We start from the raw sequence: 14614 nt of genomic DNA, 5'->3' as shown, positions 1-14614 counted from the left end.
CTGAAATGAGTGCATATTCTTCGGCAGATGGACAGTAAATTGCTTACTATGGGTTCTTTTTTCAGAAAGTCTTGCACTATAATGTTTATGCAGTGTGCCAAACACGGAACCCTGAAATAGGAACCAAGTTCCATGGCCTTAAGTACATTACTGCCATTGTCTGTGGCAACAAAACCAATACCAAGCCCTCTGGGCTGCAGCCATTCCAAAACCTTGGTGCGAAACTCTTCTAAAATGTTTTCAGCCGTATGAGATTTCTCCATGGCGAACATGGCTACAGTTGCATGTTTCCGAGTACCTTCAAAAATCGCAGCTGTGTCAACAACACCTCGTGCAGATAGTAGATCTTTAACCCCCACAAAAGAGATCCAGTGTGCAGTGATACACATGTAATCTGTGGCTTGGCAACTGGTCCACATGTCTGTTGTCAGGTGGATATTGTGCACAGCACTCTTCTGCAAAGCTTGTCCAACCAATTCCAGCACATCATGATGTAGTGCCGGAACAGCAATTCTTGCGAAATAGGACCGGCTTGGAACTTTCCATTTCGGGCAGATGGCAGACACAAATTCAAGGAAACCCACCCCTTCCACAAATGAAAAAGGAAGAAGGTCCAGCGCTAACATTTTAGCCAGCTTCGCATTGTACAATCGTGCCGTTGGGTGGTTGCGTTGGAACTGCCCCTCCAACCTAAACATGCTGTCAATGGTAGGCTGGCTTACTTTCCTTAGTGGTGCCATTAACCCACTAAGGCTCAACGACACAGATTGTCTCATTGAGGTACTCGCCGCCGGTCGCCTTGGTGTCTCACCCACACTCTGAGTATGGCTCTTACTGCGGTGCCACTCTGATGTTACTGAGGAGGATGTGGGCGTTACCACTGCAGTGACTGCACTACTGGAGACAGGGCTAGAAATGCCTCCCTGTTCTTCACCTGCCACCACAATAATATCGCTCCCTGATTCCTGACCAACTTCAAAGGGTTTAGTTTTCCTACTTTCTTTTAACTTAAGTAGGTGATCCTCCCACACAATAGTGTGGTGTGTTCTGAGATGACTTGCTTGTCCTCCGGTACCATAGTTTGTACCAAGCTTACCACGCCGAACACCTTGCCGACAAATTGCGCATATAGCAACGTTCTCCTCCTTGGCGCTAACAGAAAAGAAGTCCCAAACTGGGGAGGAGAACTTTCTGGCACTGCTGGATGTGCCACTTTCAACACCAGATGAACTTGAGGGGGTCCTTGAAAATATGTGACCCTGTCCACCTACACTGTGACTTTTACTACCACTTCCTACTGAGGTGGTTGAGCTGGATGTAGGTCCCTGCCGGGCCTTGGAAAATATGGCAGCTGGAGGTAGTGGTGGTGTAACCTGTGTTGGTGAGATCCGTGCTGCATCCCGCTCAGTAGCAGCCTTTCTGGATAGGGTTAGAATGTCGGTCTCCAATCCCTTTGGGGCGGGAGTAATGTGCGTGATGACTGGCTCGTCTTCATCAACATCATCACCCCCCTCTTCTACATCTACCTCCATAACTCTAAGTTTTTCTGGGACCTTCCTTTTCAGAAGCAATGTCTTGTGGCGTACTTCACTCTCAGACCGAGCTGGTGGGACCCAAGTGTCATCACGATCATCAGAAGCGGGGCTTGAAGAAGAAGATGATGGACTAAGCCTCCTTTTCCTTGCTGGTGGTCTGGAAGACAATAGATGTTCTGGAACAGTGGTTTGACTTCGCTCCGCTTTGTCTGCAGGAAGCTCGATTTCCTGAAATGCCCCTACGTCAGGAGCAACAACTACTATGGTGGGCTGTTGTGGCGGCTGCTGCTGTTCTGGTTGCGGCGGCTGCTGCTGCTGGTCTGGTTGCGGCGGCTGCTGCTGCTGGTCTGGTTGCGGCGGCTGCTGCTGCTGGTCTGGTTGCGGCGGCTGCTGCTGCTGTTCTGGTTGCGGCGGCTGCTGCTGCTGTTCTGGTTGCGCCGGCTGCTGCTGCTGTTCTGGTTGCGCCGGCTGCTGCTGCTGTTCTGGTTGCGCCGGCTGCTGCTGCTGTTCTGGTTGCGCCGGCTGCTGCTGCTGTTCTGGTTGCGCCGGCTGCTGCTGCTGTTCTGGTTGCGCCGGCTGCACACTGATCTGCTGAGTTTGCGCCTGCGTTGAACTTGATTGTGTACTACTTTGCGGTAATGACATTTCTTCAACACCGCTGCCCGTTAGTAGACTGGCTACCTCTGCGACAGTAAAGCCCTTGGGCCTAGGTTGGTGGGGTTGCTGGACCGCTGTGCTGCTCCCAGCTTGGTTCCCGGACAACGCTTTGGTGCCAAAAAAAACCTTGGCCGGCACACCACCAGTCGTGGTTAATGGCACTTCCTTTTTCTGTTCCTTCTTCTCACCAGCAACTTTCTTGGTACTGGACCTGGTACCTTTCTTTGGGGCCATCTTATTCCGACGTCAGGCAGGAGGCAGATGCACAACAAGTTCTGGTCACACGTGGGCGTGATGCGCAGCAGGACTTCTGTCTGGCTGGCAGTACAACGGGTAGCCAGGTGATGCCGATGACACCTCCTACTCTGTCTTTTGTGCACCTAAAAGCAAAGAAGACAGGAGAAGAACATCAGTGAAATGTTGCATTTGTTTTTGTGGTTCAGTTACTTAGTACTGTACTAGTGCAAACAAAAGATAGTCTAGCCATTTATGAATTTTTTTTAACTAGAGCTATATTATACTACTAGTACTGTGTACAGCCACACTACACTCTCAGGAAGGTGATGTCTAAAAATTCAACAGATCACATAGAAAACACTTGATCAATAAAGCTGTGGCTACCTGCTCTGGTAGCAGTGGATGAAAGCAGGCCTGCTGGCAGACAAGGCCAGGCAAGCTTGCAGGCCTAGGCCTCAAAATGGCCACCAGCCACATGTCCAGGCCCAACAACATCAGCAAGGCCACCCCAAAAAACACACTTCCCCAACTCAATCCAATGCCATCCATGCCCAAAATGATGTCTAAAATCAACAGAACACACAGAAAACAGTAGATTACTAAAGCTGTGGCTACCTGCTCTGGTAGCAGTGGATGAAAGCAGGCCTGTTGGCAGACAAGGCCAGGCAAGCTTGCAGGCCTAGGCCTCAAAATGGCCACCAGCCACACGGCGAGCCCCAACAGCATCAGCAAGGCCACCCCAAAAAACACACTTCCCCAACTCAATCCAATGCCATCCATGCCCAAAATGATGTCTAAAATCAACAGAACACACAGAAAACAGTAGATTACTAAAGCTGTGGCTACCTGCTCTGGTAGCAGTGGATGAAAGCAGGCCTGTTGGCAGACAAGGCCAGGCAAGCTTGCAGGCCTAGGCCTCAAAATGGCCACCAGCCACATGGAGAGCCCCAACAGCATCAGCAAGGCCACCCCAAAATACACACTTCCCCAACTCAATCCAATGCCATCCATGCCCAAAATGATGTCTAAAATCAACAGAACACACAGAAAACAGTAGATTACTAAAGCTGTGGCTACCTGCTCTGGTAGTAGTGGATGAAAGCAGGCCTGCTGGCAGACAAGGCCAGGCAAGCTTGCAGGCCTAGGCCTCAAAATGGCCACCAGCCACATGGCGAGCCCCAACAGCATCAGCAAGGCCACCCCAAAATACACACTTCCCCAACTCAATCCAATGGCATCCATGCCCAAAATGATGTCTAAAATCAACAGAACACACAGAAAACAGTAGATTACTAAAGCTGTGGCTACCTGCTCTGGTAGCAGTGGATGAAAGCAGGCCTGCTGGCAGACAAGGGCAGGCAAGCTTGCAGGCCTAGGCCTCAAAATGGCCACCAGCCACATGGAGAGCCCCAACAACATCAGCAAGGCCACCCCAAAATACACACTTCCCCAACTCAATCCAATGGCATCCATGCCCAAAATGATGTCTAAAATCAACAGAACACACAGAAAACAGTAGATTACTAAAGCTGTGGCTACCTGCTCTGGTAGCAGTGGATGAAAGCAGGCCTGCTGGCAGACAAGGCCAGGCAAGCTTGCAGGCCTAGGCCTCAAAATGGCCACCAGCCACATGGCGAGCCCCAACAACATCAGCAAGGCCACCCCAAAATACACACTTCCCCAACTCAATCCAATGCCATCCATGCCCAAAATGATGTCTAAAATCAACAGAACACACAGAAAACAGTAGATTACTAAAGCTGTGGCTACCTGCTCTGGTAGCAGTGGATGAAAGCAGGCCTGCTGGCAGACAAGGCCAGGCAAGCTTGCAGGCCTAGGCCTCAAAATGGCCACCAGCCACATGGCGAGCCCCAACAACATCAGCAAGGCCACCCCAAAATACACACTTCCCCAACTCAATCCAATGCCATCCATGCCCAAAATGATGTCTAAAATCAACAGAACACACAGAAAACAGTAGATTACTAAAGCTGTGGCTACCTGCTCTGGTAGCAGTGGATGAAAGCAGGCCTGCTGGCAGACAAGGCCAGGCAAGCTTGCAGGCCTAGGCCTCAAAATGGCCACCAGCCACATGGCGAGCCCCAACAACATCAGCAAGGCCACCCCAAAATACACACTTCCCCAACTCAATCCAATGCCATCCATGCCCAAAATGATGTCTAAAATCAACAGAACACACAGAAAACAGTAGATTACTAAAGCTGTGGCTACCTGCTCTGGTAGCAGTGGATGAAAGCAGGCCTGCTGGCAGACAAGGCCAGGCAAGCTTGCAGGCCTAGGCCTCAAAATGGCCACCAGCCACATGGAGAGCCCCAACAACATCAGCAAGGCCACCCCAAAATACACACTTCCCCAACTCAATCCAATGCCATCCATGCCCTAAATGTGATTGAAAATGAAATATATTCAAAAAACAAAAGGAACAGTTGCTTCATCATGCACACACACACCCATGAGGCCATGCCCATGGCTAGCTCGGGCCTACTACTACAACCCACAAAATTAAAATAAATTAAAAAAAAAAAAAAGGAATGATGATAATTAATTATCAAAAATAAATTGTAGTTACACAACAACTGCAATGCCCACAATCAAACACAACAACCACTTACTTGTAAAATATCCTATTCCAAAAATCCTGAAATCCAATTGCAATGATGCAGCAGACAAAAAGAGAGATCTTTCCAGCTCCAAATCCAAAGGCAGAATGAGCAGGAGATGGACAAAGCACTGGGAGGAGCCTGCTGGACAGGAACAGGAAGTTGGAGAATCTGTGTCACTTCCTCCCTCTCTCCACTTTGTAAAAAAAAAATGAATCCTGGAGTCCTTGCACAAAAAAGGAAAGCCAAATGTGAATGTAAGGAGTTCTTTTCATCCAAAATCAGTATTTGCAGATGGTTTCATGCTGCTAGAGCCGATATTCCTCTCCAAATTGTAAATTTTACATTGTTGAGTTCTCCAGCTTCACATTACTTCCGCCGGCGTGTCGAAAACGATATGATCGCGTTCTCTTCTTTGTCCCTGTCGCGTTGGATATGACGTGTTCGCGGTCTCTTTCTCCTGTTCGCGTTCGATTTCATGTGCCCGCGTCCTCATTCTCTGGCTCGCGATGTAGAATGACATGTTCGAGATCTCAATCTTCTCATACTCGCGCGGTGCATGATCGCGAGAAGAAATACCTGATCGCGCGACAAATGACGTGATCGCGTGAAAAATGACTTGAATGCGGCCGCGAACTCTCGCGAGACAGCGCAAAATGGCTACCAAAATCCAACATCTCGTGGAGAACGCGACCGGGTCAAGAAAACTTGTCGGAGAACGCAGGGATTCAGGTAAGGCGATCGCGCGCGCGCGAGAATGTATTGTTTTACAGCGCGAGCAAGAAAAAAATTATCGCTAAGCTGCGGAATGCGGAAATTTTGACATTTTCGCGCTTTCCGCGGAACGCGAGAATGCCAAAATATCGCAACTTCCGCGAACGGAACGGAATTTTGGCCCAGGCCTAGTCTCTGCGCCTTTCTGTTGTTACTTCTACTGCAATCTCTGATTCATCACAGGAGTCGTTCTCAGAGATATTGGATGCTTGCAGTACATCCTTTGCCGATGTTTTGCTCTTATCTCTTCTATCTCTTCTTTTTTCTGCAATTTGTTTACTATTTTTATTGTCAAAATGCGGAACCATCAGCGCATTAATGTTTCTTTTGTTCTCATACACTTTTTGCAATTCTGCTAATAGCACTATTTCTTCCTGTGACCATAGTTTTGATGGAGTTAACCCTGCAATGGCCCCAGCTGCGTCCCGGGGAAGCTCCAGGGCGATTGACGATCGAGCGACCCTCAGACAGGCATAGCCCCGGGAGGAACCAGGGGCCGCAAGGTGCGTTCGAAGTTTCGATGATCAATGTGTCCTGCAATTCACACTAATTCTCGCAGCTAGCTGCGTTCTTCATCGTTGCGCGAGCCGAGTGATCCACCACCAAGAGTCACAGGCAACTATTTGCAAACGTTCACCCACCTGCGGGTGCAGGAGAGGCGGGAGGAAGGCGACACCGTCCGTCCACTGCCCGCGCTTTGAGACGGTCCTGGCACCCCGTTTAAGGCTTCCCCTCTGGGAGTCAGACTGCACCATTGGGAAAAAGAAAACATTACCAGGCGCTCGGCCTGGGAGTCACCCCCCCCATGCGGGTGAGGGAGGGGACTCCCGGAGCGACGGGAGCAGGCAGCCCCGTAGCAGCCGGTCCCTCCCAGAGTAACCACCATGCGAATCTTCAAGCCTCTCAGCCCGGCCGCACGGGACCAGGTCGAACCAGGTATCTGGCATCTAGGGAGGGTCGCTCCACCTGCATGTCAGCCGTCTGACGCCGGGTGGCCCCGAGCCATGATGGCGGGCTGGCTTTTTTCAGCTCACCTCACCCTTGCCAACTTGACTTAATCAACATGAGCTTATGACCCTCACTTACTAGGAATTCCTCGTTCATGGGAAATAATTGCAATCCCCAATCCCTATCACAAACTGGGTTCAGTGGGTTACCCGCACCTTTCGGCGAAGGGTAGACACAGGCTGATCTGTTCAGTGTTGCGCATGTGCTGCCCTGAACCTCTAAGGGCTTAACAGACCTGTTATTGCTCAATCTCGCGTGGATGAACGCTACTTGTCCCACTAAGAAGTTGGACGCCGACCGCTGGGGGTTGCGTAACTAGTTAGCATGGAGGAGTCTCATTCGTTATCGGAATTAACCAGACAAATCGCTCCACCAACTAAGAACGGCCATGTACCACCACTCACAGAATCGAGAAAGAACTATCAATCTGTCAATCCTTTCCGTGTCCGGGTGAGGTTTCCCGTGTTGATTCAAATTAAGCCGCAGGCTTCACTCCTGGTGGTCCCCTTCCGTCAATTCCTGTAGGTTTCAGACTTGCAACCATACTCCCCCTAGAACCCAAAGACATTGGTTTCCCGGAAGCTGCTCGGAGGGTCATGGGAATAACGCCGCCGGATCGCTAGTCGGCATCGTTTATGGTCGGAACTACGACGGTATCTGATCGTCTTCGAAACTCCAACTTTCATTCTTAATTAATGAAAACATTCTTGGCAAATGCTTTCACTTTGGTTCGTCTTGCGCCGGTAGAAGAATTTCACCTCTAGCGGCCCAATACGAATGCCCCCGGCCATCCCTCGTAATCATGGCCCCAGTTCTGAAAACCAACAAGATAGTACCGGAGTCCTATTCCATTATTCCTAGCTGAAGTATTCAGGTGACCGGCCTGCTTTGAACACTCAAATTTTTTCAAAGTAAATGCTTTGGACCCCCAGGGCACTCAGTCAAGAGCATCAAGGCGGCGCCGAGAGGCAGGGGCTGGGACAGGCGGTAGCTCGCGTCGGACCGCCAGCTCGATCCCAAGATCCAACTACGAGCTTTTTAACTGCAGCAACTTTAATATACTCTATTGGAGCTGGAATTACCGCGGCTGCTGGCACTAGACTTGCCCTCCAATGGATCCTCATTAAAGGATTTAAAGTGTACTCATTCCAATTACAGGGCCTCGAAAGAGTCCTGTATTGTTATTTTTCGTCACTACCTCCCCGAGTCAGGAGTGGGTAATTTGCGCGCCTGCTGACTTCCTTGGATGTGGTAGCCGTTTCTCAGGCTCCCTCTCCGGAATTGAACCCTGATTCCCCATTACCTGTAGTCACCATGGTAGGCACAGAAAGTACCATCGAAAGTTGATAGACAAGACATCTGAATGTATCGTCGCCGTCACAGGGACATGCGATCGGCCCGAGGTTATCTAGAGTCACCAAAGCGTCCGGGCAAGCCCGGATTGGTCTTGGTCTGATAAATGCATGCATCCCGGGAGGTCAGTGCTCGTCGGCATGTATTAGCTCTAGAATTACCACAGTTATCCAAGTAACAGATGGAGCAATCAAAGGAACCATAACTGATTTAATGAGGCATTCGCAGTTTCACTGTACCGGTCATGTGTACTTACACGTGCATGGCTTAATCTTTGAGACAAGCATATGATACTGGCAGGATCAACCAGGTAGCCGCACCTGTTGACGGGGTGGGTTCGGGGACTGCATGCCCATCTCCCCGACCGGACAACCTTCGCGCACCCCTCCCTCTCGGGAGCCTGCTAGAGGAAGGAACCCGCCTGCCTGGGCAGGGGGGCTCTTTAAAGGGGTGTGGCGAGGTGCAGTCACACGGGCACCGGCGGGCCGAGCCGTCTCCCCCGGAAGGGAGAGGCAGGCCGAGGCGCAGCCTGAGCGAGACGCAGTGGTGCCGGAGCCTGGCGGAGGCAGCATCTCTCGGAATGGTCGTTCCGGTCTGTTGTGGAACTGTGCTGTGCGGAGAGGGGTGATGGCATGGCGCACGGGGCCTACAGACCTACCGGGCGGCAACATCCGAGGGCCTGGCGCCACCCGACACCTTCTGCTCGGGTCGGACCACTGGGGGGCATGAGCTGCCGGGGCTGCTCGGCCTTCGCTCTGCTGGGTAGGGTGAAAGTCCACCTGCCAGGCGGCAGGCCCTCGAGTCAGATGGTCCATACGGGGTGGAAGCTCCTTGCTTGAAACAACAGCCGAGGCTGGCCAAGCAGTCCATCCCTAAACAGGTGAGAGCGCCCAATCGATCAGAGTACGGCCAGGGCATCTCCTGGCAGGCCGCCCTGCGCGGGGGGGGATGGTGGCTTCACATCCCTGCCTGCTCCCGGGTTGAGCAGGCTCAAAGGAAAGGCCCATCAGGAAGGGGCTGATAGACAGGTGCAGACCCGGGCCCCAGGGGGCCCCGGCAGGCAGGCCCGGGTTCTGCCTCCCCCGTATTGGAATCGCCGGACCTCATGGAGGTCTGACTGACCCTCTCCCTAGTAATCCGGAGGAAAATTACCCCCTTTCTTGTAATCCGTGCACACGAGCTGACAGGGGGGACCCAAGACACGAATGTACACGACCTCCTGGAGCCCTCGCTGGGATTGGGGAGGCAAATGAGCCCTCATCAGGACTTCCAGGCAAGCCCGGCCATCTGGTCACCCCATTGGAAAGCATAGCGTGCGACCAGATGGCCGAGGGGATAGGTGCACCCAGATGTCCGAAGGGATAGGTGCGACCAGATGGCCGAGGGGAAAGGTGCGACCAGATGGCCGGGCTCAAAAGGGAAGCCATCTAGTTGCTCTGTGCTCCAACGAAAGAGTAAGCGGGCGTCAGGGCATGGGAGACAGGAGGCCCAGGGCCCCAGCTGGGCCCCAGCCATGAAGGCTGCGAGGGGGACCCGACGGGACCTCCGACCCGGGCCTGTGGACACCTTGACAAACAAGGTAGACCTGCACGAGACCGACGGACCCCTGTCCTGGGCCCTTGGTGGGGCAGCAGGCTGGGGGACAGGGCCCAGGTCCAGAGCACCCACCCCGGGGCCCGATGGGGCCCCTGGACCTAGCCGGGACTCCCAGGCCCAGAGGCGCAGGGGAAGCCTCACAGGGCACGCCGGACACCATCCCGGGCACCCTGCCACACAGCAGGACCGAGGACAGTGCCCAGGGTGGGGAGGCTGCCCTCCCCAGGGCCCTTAGGGGCCCCGGCCAGACCTCCTGAACCCAGCCAAGCAAGGGGAGGCTACTCGGGCACATCAAAACCCTGTCCCGGGCCTTTAGCAGTGCAGCAGGCTGGGGGATGGGGCCCAGGGCCGGAGCACCCGACCTGGGGCCCGGCGGGGCCTCTGGACCCATCCGGGGCTCCCAGGCCCAGAGGCGCAGGGGGAGCCTCCCCAGGCCCGCCGGACAACATCCCGGGCACCCTGCCGTGCAGCAGGACCGAGGACAGAGCCCGGGGTGGGTAGGCAGCCCTCCCCAGGGCCCTCAGGGGTCCTGGCCGGGAGCTCCTGAAATCAGCCAAGCAGGGGGAGGCTCCCCGGGCACAACGGAAGCCCGTCCCGGGCCTTTGGCAGAGCGGCAGGCCGGGGGACGGGGCCCAGGGCTGGAGCACCTGACCCGGGGCCCGGCGGTGCCCCTGGACCCATCCGGGGCTCCCAGAGGTGCAGGGGATGCCTCCCCGGGCCCGCGGAACCCCGTCCTAGGGCACCCTGCCACGCAGCAGGACCGAGGACAGAGCCCGGGTTGGGGATACTGCTCCCCGTGCACACAGGACCCTATCCGCGACAACCTGCCACGCGGCAGGCCCGTCCAGCTGCCGGCTGAGGACCATTAGCCCGAGAGGTGTTCCGGAGTACCCTGCCCCTACTAATCCGTGCGCACAGCGAGACTCAGGGGACCCTAGGCCCGGATGCGCCCGACCTCCTGGCGCCCTGGCTGGGATCCCGGAGGCAAATGAGCCCTCATCGGCACTTCCAGGGCAGCACGACCATCTGGTCGCCCCATTTGAAAGCATTGCCTGTGACCAGATGGCTGAGGGGAAAGGTGCGACCAGATGGTCGGGACCGAAGGTACTCCCATCTGCCTGCCGAGAGCCGTCGCAGTAGGTCTCCCACCTGCCCACGCAAGGCTCTGGGCTCCACCTCCCGGGGGGGGGGCTTGGGGACCCCAGCTGGGCCTCAGGCACGGGGAGGACCGCCAGAGCTCTCGGGCCTGGATGCCCGGGGGAGGACTGCCCGGCACCCATGGAGCCCGTCCCGGGCACATTGCCACGCCGTGGGCCGGAGGAGGCAGCCCCGGATGGAGAGGAGGTGTTGTCTGGGTATAGCCCATCTGGTCCCTGGCAAAGAACCACAAGCCCAGGAGGGGTGCTCCGGCATACCCTGCCCCTACTAATCCAGAGGAAAGCTACCCCTCTTTCTGGGAACCTGTGCGTATCGCGAGACTCAGGGGACCCTGGGCACGAATGCCCGACCTCCTGGAGCCCTGGCTGGGATCTGGGAGGCAAATGAGCCCCCATCTGGACTTCCAGGGCAGCCCGGCTATCTGGTCGCCCCATTGGAAAGCATTGTGTGCAACCAGATGGCCGCGGGGAAAGGTGCGACCAGATGGCCGGGACCAAAAGGACTCCCATCTGCCCACCCAAGCCTTCGCGGTAGGTCTCCCGCCTGCCCATGCAGGGCTTGCGGGCTCCGTGTCCAGGGGGGGCTCAGGGACCCCCGCCTGGGCCTCAGGCACAGGGAGGACCACTGGAGCTCTCGGGCCCGGACGCCCAGAGGAGGACTGCCCGGGACCCATGGAGCCCTTCTCGTGCACTTTGCCACGCCGTGGGCCGGAGGAGGGAGGCCCCGGACAGAGGGGAGGTGTTGTCCAGGCATAGCCCATCTGGTCCCCGGCAAAAAACTGCCAGCCCGGGAGGGGTGTTCCAGCATACCCTACACCTACTTTCTGGTAACCTGTGCGTACCGTGAGACTCAGGGGACCCTAGGCCTGGACGCGCCTGACCTCCTGGAGCCCTGGCTGGGATCCGGGAGGCAAATGAGTCCCCATCGGGACTTCCAGGGCAGCACGACCATCTGGTCGCCCCATTGGAAAGCATTGCATGCGACCAGATGGCAGAGGAGGAAAAGGTGCGACCAGATGGTCGGGACCGAAGGTACTCCCATCTGCCTGCCGAGAGCCGTCGCGGTAGGTCTCCCGCCTGACCGAAAGGACGCCCGCCCCGAGCAGAGCAGAGCCTTCATGGTAGGGCTCCTGCCTGCCCATGCAGGGCTTGGTGGCTCCACATCCCAGAGGGCCCGGGGACCCCGGCTGGGCCTCAGGCACAGGGAGGACCGCCAGAGCTCTCGTGCCAGGACGCCCGGGGGTGGACTGCCCTCGACCCATTGAGCCCGTCCCAGGCACTTTGCCATGCTGTGGGCCGGAGGAGGGAGCCCCCGGACGGAGGGGAGGTGTTGTCCAGGCATAGTCCATCTGGTCCCCAGCAATGAACCGCCAGCCCGGGAGGGGTGTTCCAGCATACCCTGCCCCTACTAATACAGAGGAAAACTATCCCTCTTTCTGGGAACCTGTGTGCACCGCAAGACTCAGGGGACCCTGGGTGCGAACGTGCGCTACCTTCTGGAGCCCTGGCTGGGATCGGGAGACAAATGAGCCCCATTGGGACTTCCGGGGCAGCCTGGCCATCTGGTCGCCACATTGGAAAGCATTGCGTGCGACCAGATGGCCGAGGGGAAAGGTGCGACCAGATGGCCGGGACCGAAAAGACTCCCATCTGCCTGCCCGAGCCATCGCGGTAGGGCTCCCACCTGCCCATGCAGGGCTCGGGGGCTTTGCGTCCCGGGGGGGGGGGGTCAGGGACCCCCGGCTGGGCCTGAGGCACAGGGAGGTTCGCTGGAGCTCTTAGGCCCGGACGAGGACTGCCCGGGACCCATGGAGCCCATCCCAGGCACTTTGCCATACAGTGGACTGGAGGAGAGAGCCCCCGGACCAGGGGGAGGTGTTGTCCGGGCATAGCCCATCTGGTCCCCGGCAAAGAACCGCCAGCCCAGGAGGGGTGTACCGGCATACCCTGCCCCTACTAATCTGGAAGAAAGCTACCCCTCTTTCTGGGAACCCGTGCATACTGTGAGACTCAGGGTACCCTGGGCACGAACGTACCTGACCTCCTGGAGCCCTGGCTGGGACCTGGGAGGCAAATGATCCCACATCGGGACTCCCGGGGCAGTCAGGCCATCTTGTCGCCCCACTGGAAAGCATTGCATGTGACCAGATGGCAGAGGGGAAAGGTGCGACCAGATGGCCTGGACCGAAAGGACTCCCATCTGCCCGCCTGAGCCTTTGCGGTAGGGCTCCCGCCTGCCCACGCAGGGATCGGGTCTCCACGTCCCGAGGGGGCTCGGGGACCCCCGACAGGGCCTCAGGCACGGGGAGGACCGCCAGAGCTCTCCGGCCCAGACGCCCGGGGGAGGACTGCCCATAACCCATGGAGCCCGTCCCAGGGACTTTGCCACGCCGTGGGCTGGAAGAGGGAGCCCCCAGGGAGGTGTTGTCCAGGCATAACCCATCTGGTCCCCGGCAAAGAACTGCCAGCCCAGGAGGGGTGTTTTGGGATACCCTGCCCCTACTAATCCGGAGGAAAGCTACCCCTCTTTCTGGGAACCTGTGCGCACCGTGAGACCCAGGGGACCCTGGGTGCGAACGTGGCCGACCTCTTGGAGCCCAGGCTGGGATCCGGGAGGCAAATGAGCCCCCATCTGGACTTCCAGGGCAGCCCGGCCATCTGGTCGCCCCATTGGTAAGCATTGCGTGCGACCAGATGGCCGAGGGGAAAGGTGCGACCAGATGGCCGGGACCAAAAGGACTCCCATCTGCCCGCCCGAGCCGAGCCACAGCGGAAGGGCTCCCGCCTGCCCTTGCAGGGCTCCGGGGCTCTGCACCAGGGACCCTTGTCCCGGGCAGATGGACACTTGGCAGGCCGCAGGACGGGGGCTCCCACACCCCAGGCCCTGACTGAAAACCAGGCCCCGGGACTGGTCCCTGCTTCTCAGCCCAGCCAGGCCGGGCAGATCGGGGAGCCTACCTGGGCACAAGGGACCCCTGTCCCGGGCACACAGACCATCAGGACGAGCGCTGGTTTTCCACACATTTTTTCCATAATTCTGCATAGAGGCATTACGCCAATTCCGCCCAGCCCTAGAGCAAAGCCGCAGTCCAGTTCTCTATGTTAACTGACACCGTGGGTCTGCGGGGAAACTGGAACTCATCCTCTTTAGAAATTATCTTCTACAGCTCGCACCTCTCTATGCAACATCTTAAATAACTCTGATTACTCCCCTTTCCAAATGCTTTCTTTGGTAGTCAACGTTAAATGAACCCCAAGGGGCTTTGTAATGCCCACGTAAGGCATCCTTTTGCACTTCACCTCCTTACTCTCTTTCTTTTCTCCCAGTGTCTTGTCCTAACCTACTGCTATTGAAACCCCACACTCCTGCACCTTGCTAGCCCCCTAACTCACTGACTTCTGCGTATTTTTGTCTGCTTCTGTACCTGTGACCTGATCATGAACGTACCTACTTTTTGATAAACAAAGTCCAGATTCCCCCTGCATTTGCATTGCTATCTCCATTGCCGGCACCCTTATCTCGACCCCCACGCCGCAGTTAATCCACGCTAGACACCTTACCTGGCCTCAAGGTTGGGGCCCGCACCAAAGACATAATGCCTGATGCTGAGGTCGACTTGTGAGCAGACACTGCTTTTGCTGGGATATTGGCCGCCAACTGCAAAGCACCAAAACT

The 14614-nt window shown here is 56.3% G+C and overlaps 1 protein-coding gene, 1 non-coding gene and 1 pseudogene across 5 annotated transcripts in view; all 3 read right to left on the bottom strand.

Moving 5' to 3' along the window:
- Window positions 1-14614, bottom strand: part of LOC146855746 (myelin-oligodendrocyte glycoprotein-like) — a 342350-nt gene that overhangs the window by 83502 nt on the left and 244234 nt on the right. The window lies entirely within an intron of this gene.
- Window positions 6282-6435, bottom strand: LOC146855748 (5.8S ribosomal RNA). The gene has a single exon (XR_014958933.1). It is a non-coding gene; the product is annotated as a 5.8S ribosomal RNA (ribosomal RNA).
- On the bottom strand, window positions 6827-8498 carry LOC146855747 (18S ribosomal RNA; annotated as a pseudogene).

The sequence above is a fragment of the Triturus cristatus genome, chromosome 4_1, assembly GCF_964204655.1.
Source record: "Triturus cristatus chromosome 4_1, aTriCri1.1, whole genome shotgun sequence".
In the NCBI taxonomy this organism is placed as follows: domain Eukaryota; kingdom Metazoa; phylum Chordata; class Amphibia; order Caudata; family Salamandridae; genus Triturus; species Triturus cristatus.
The sequence above is the reverse complement of the archived record's forward strand: the minus strand, read 5'-3'. Positions and strand labels throughout refer to the sequence as shown.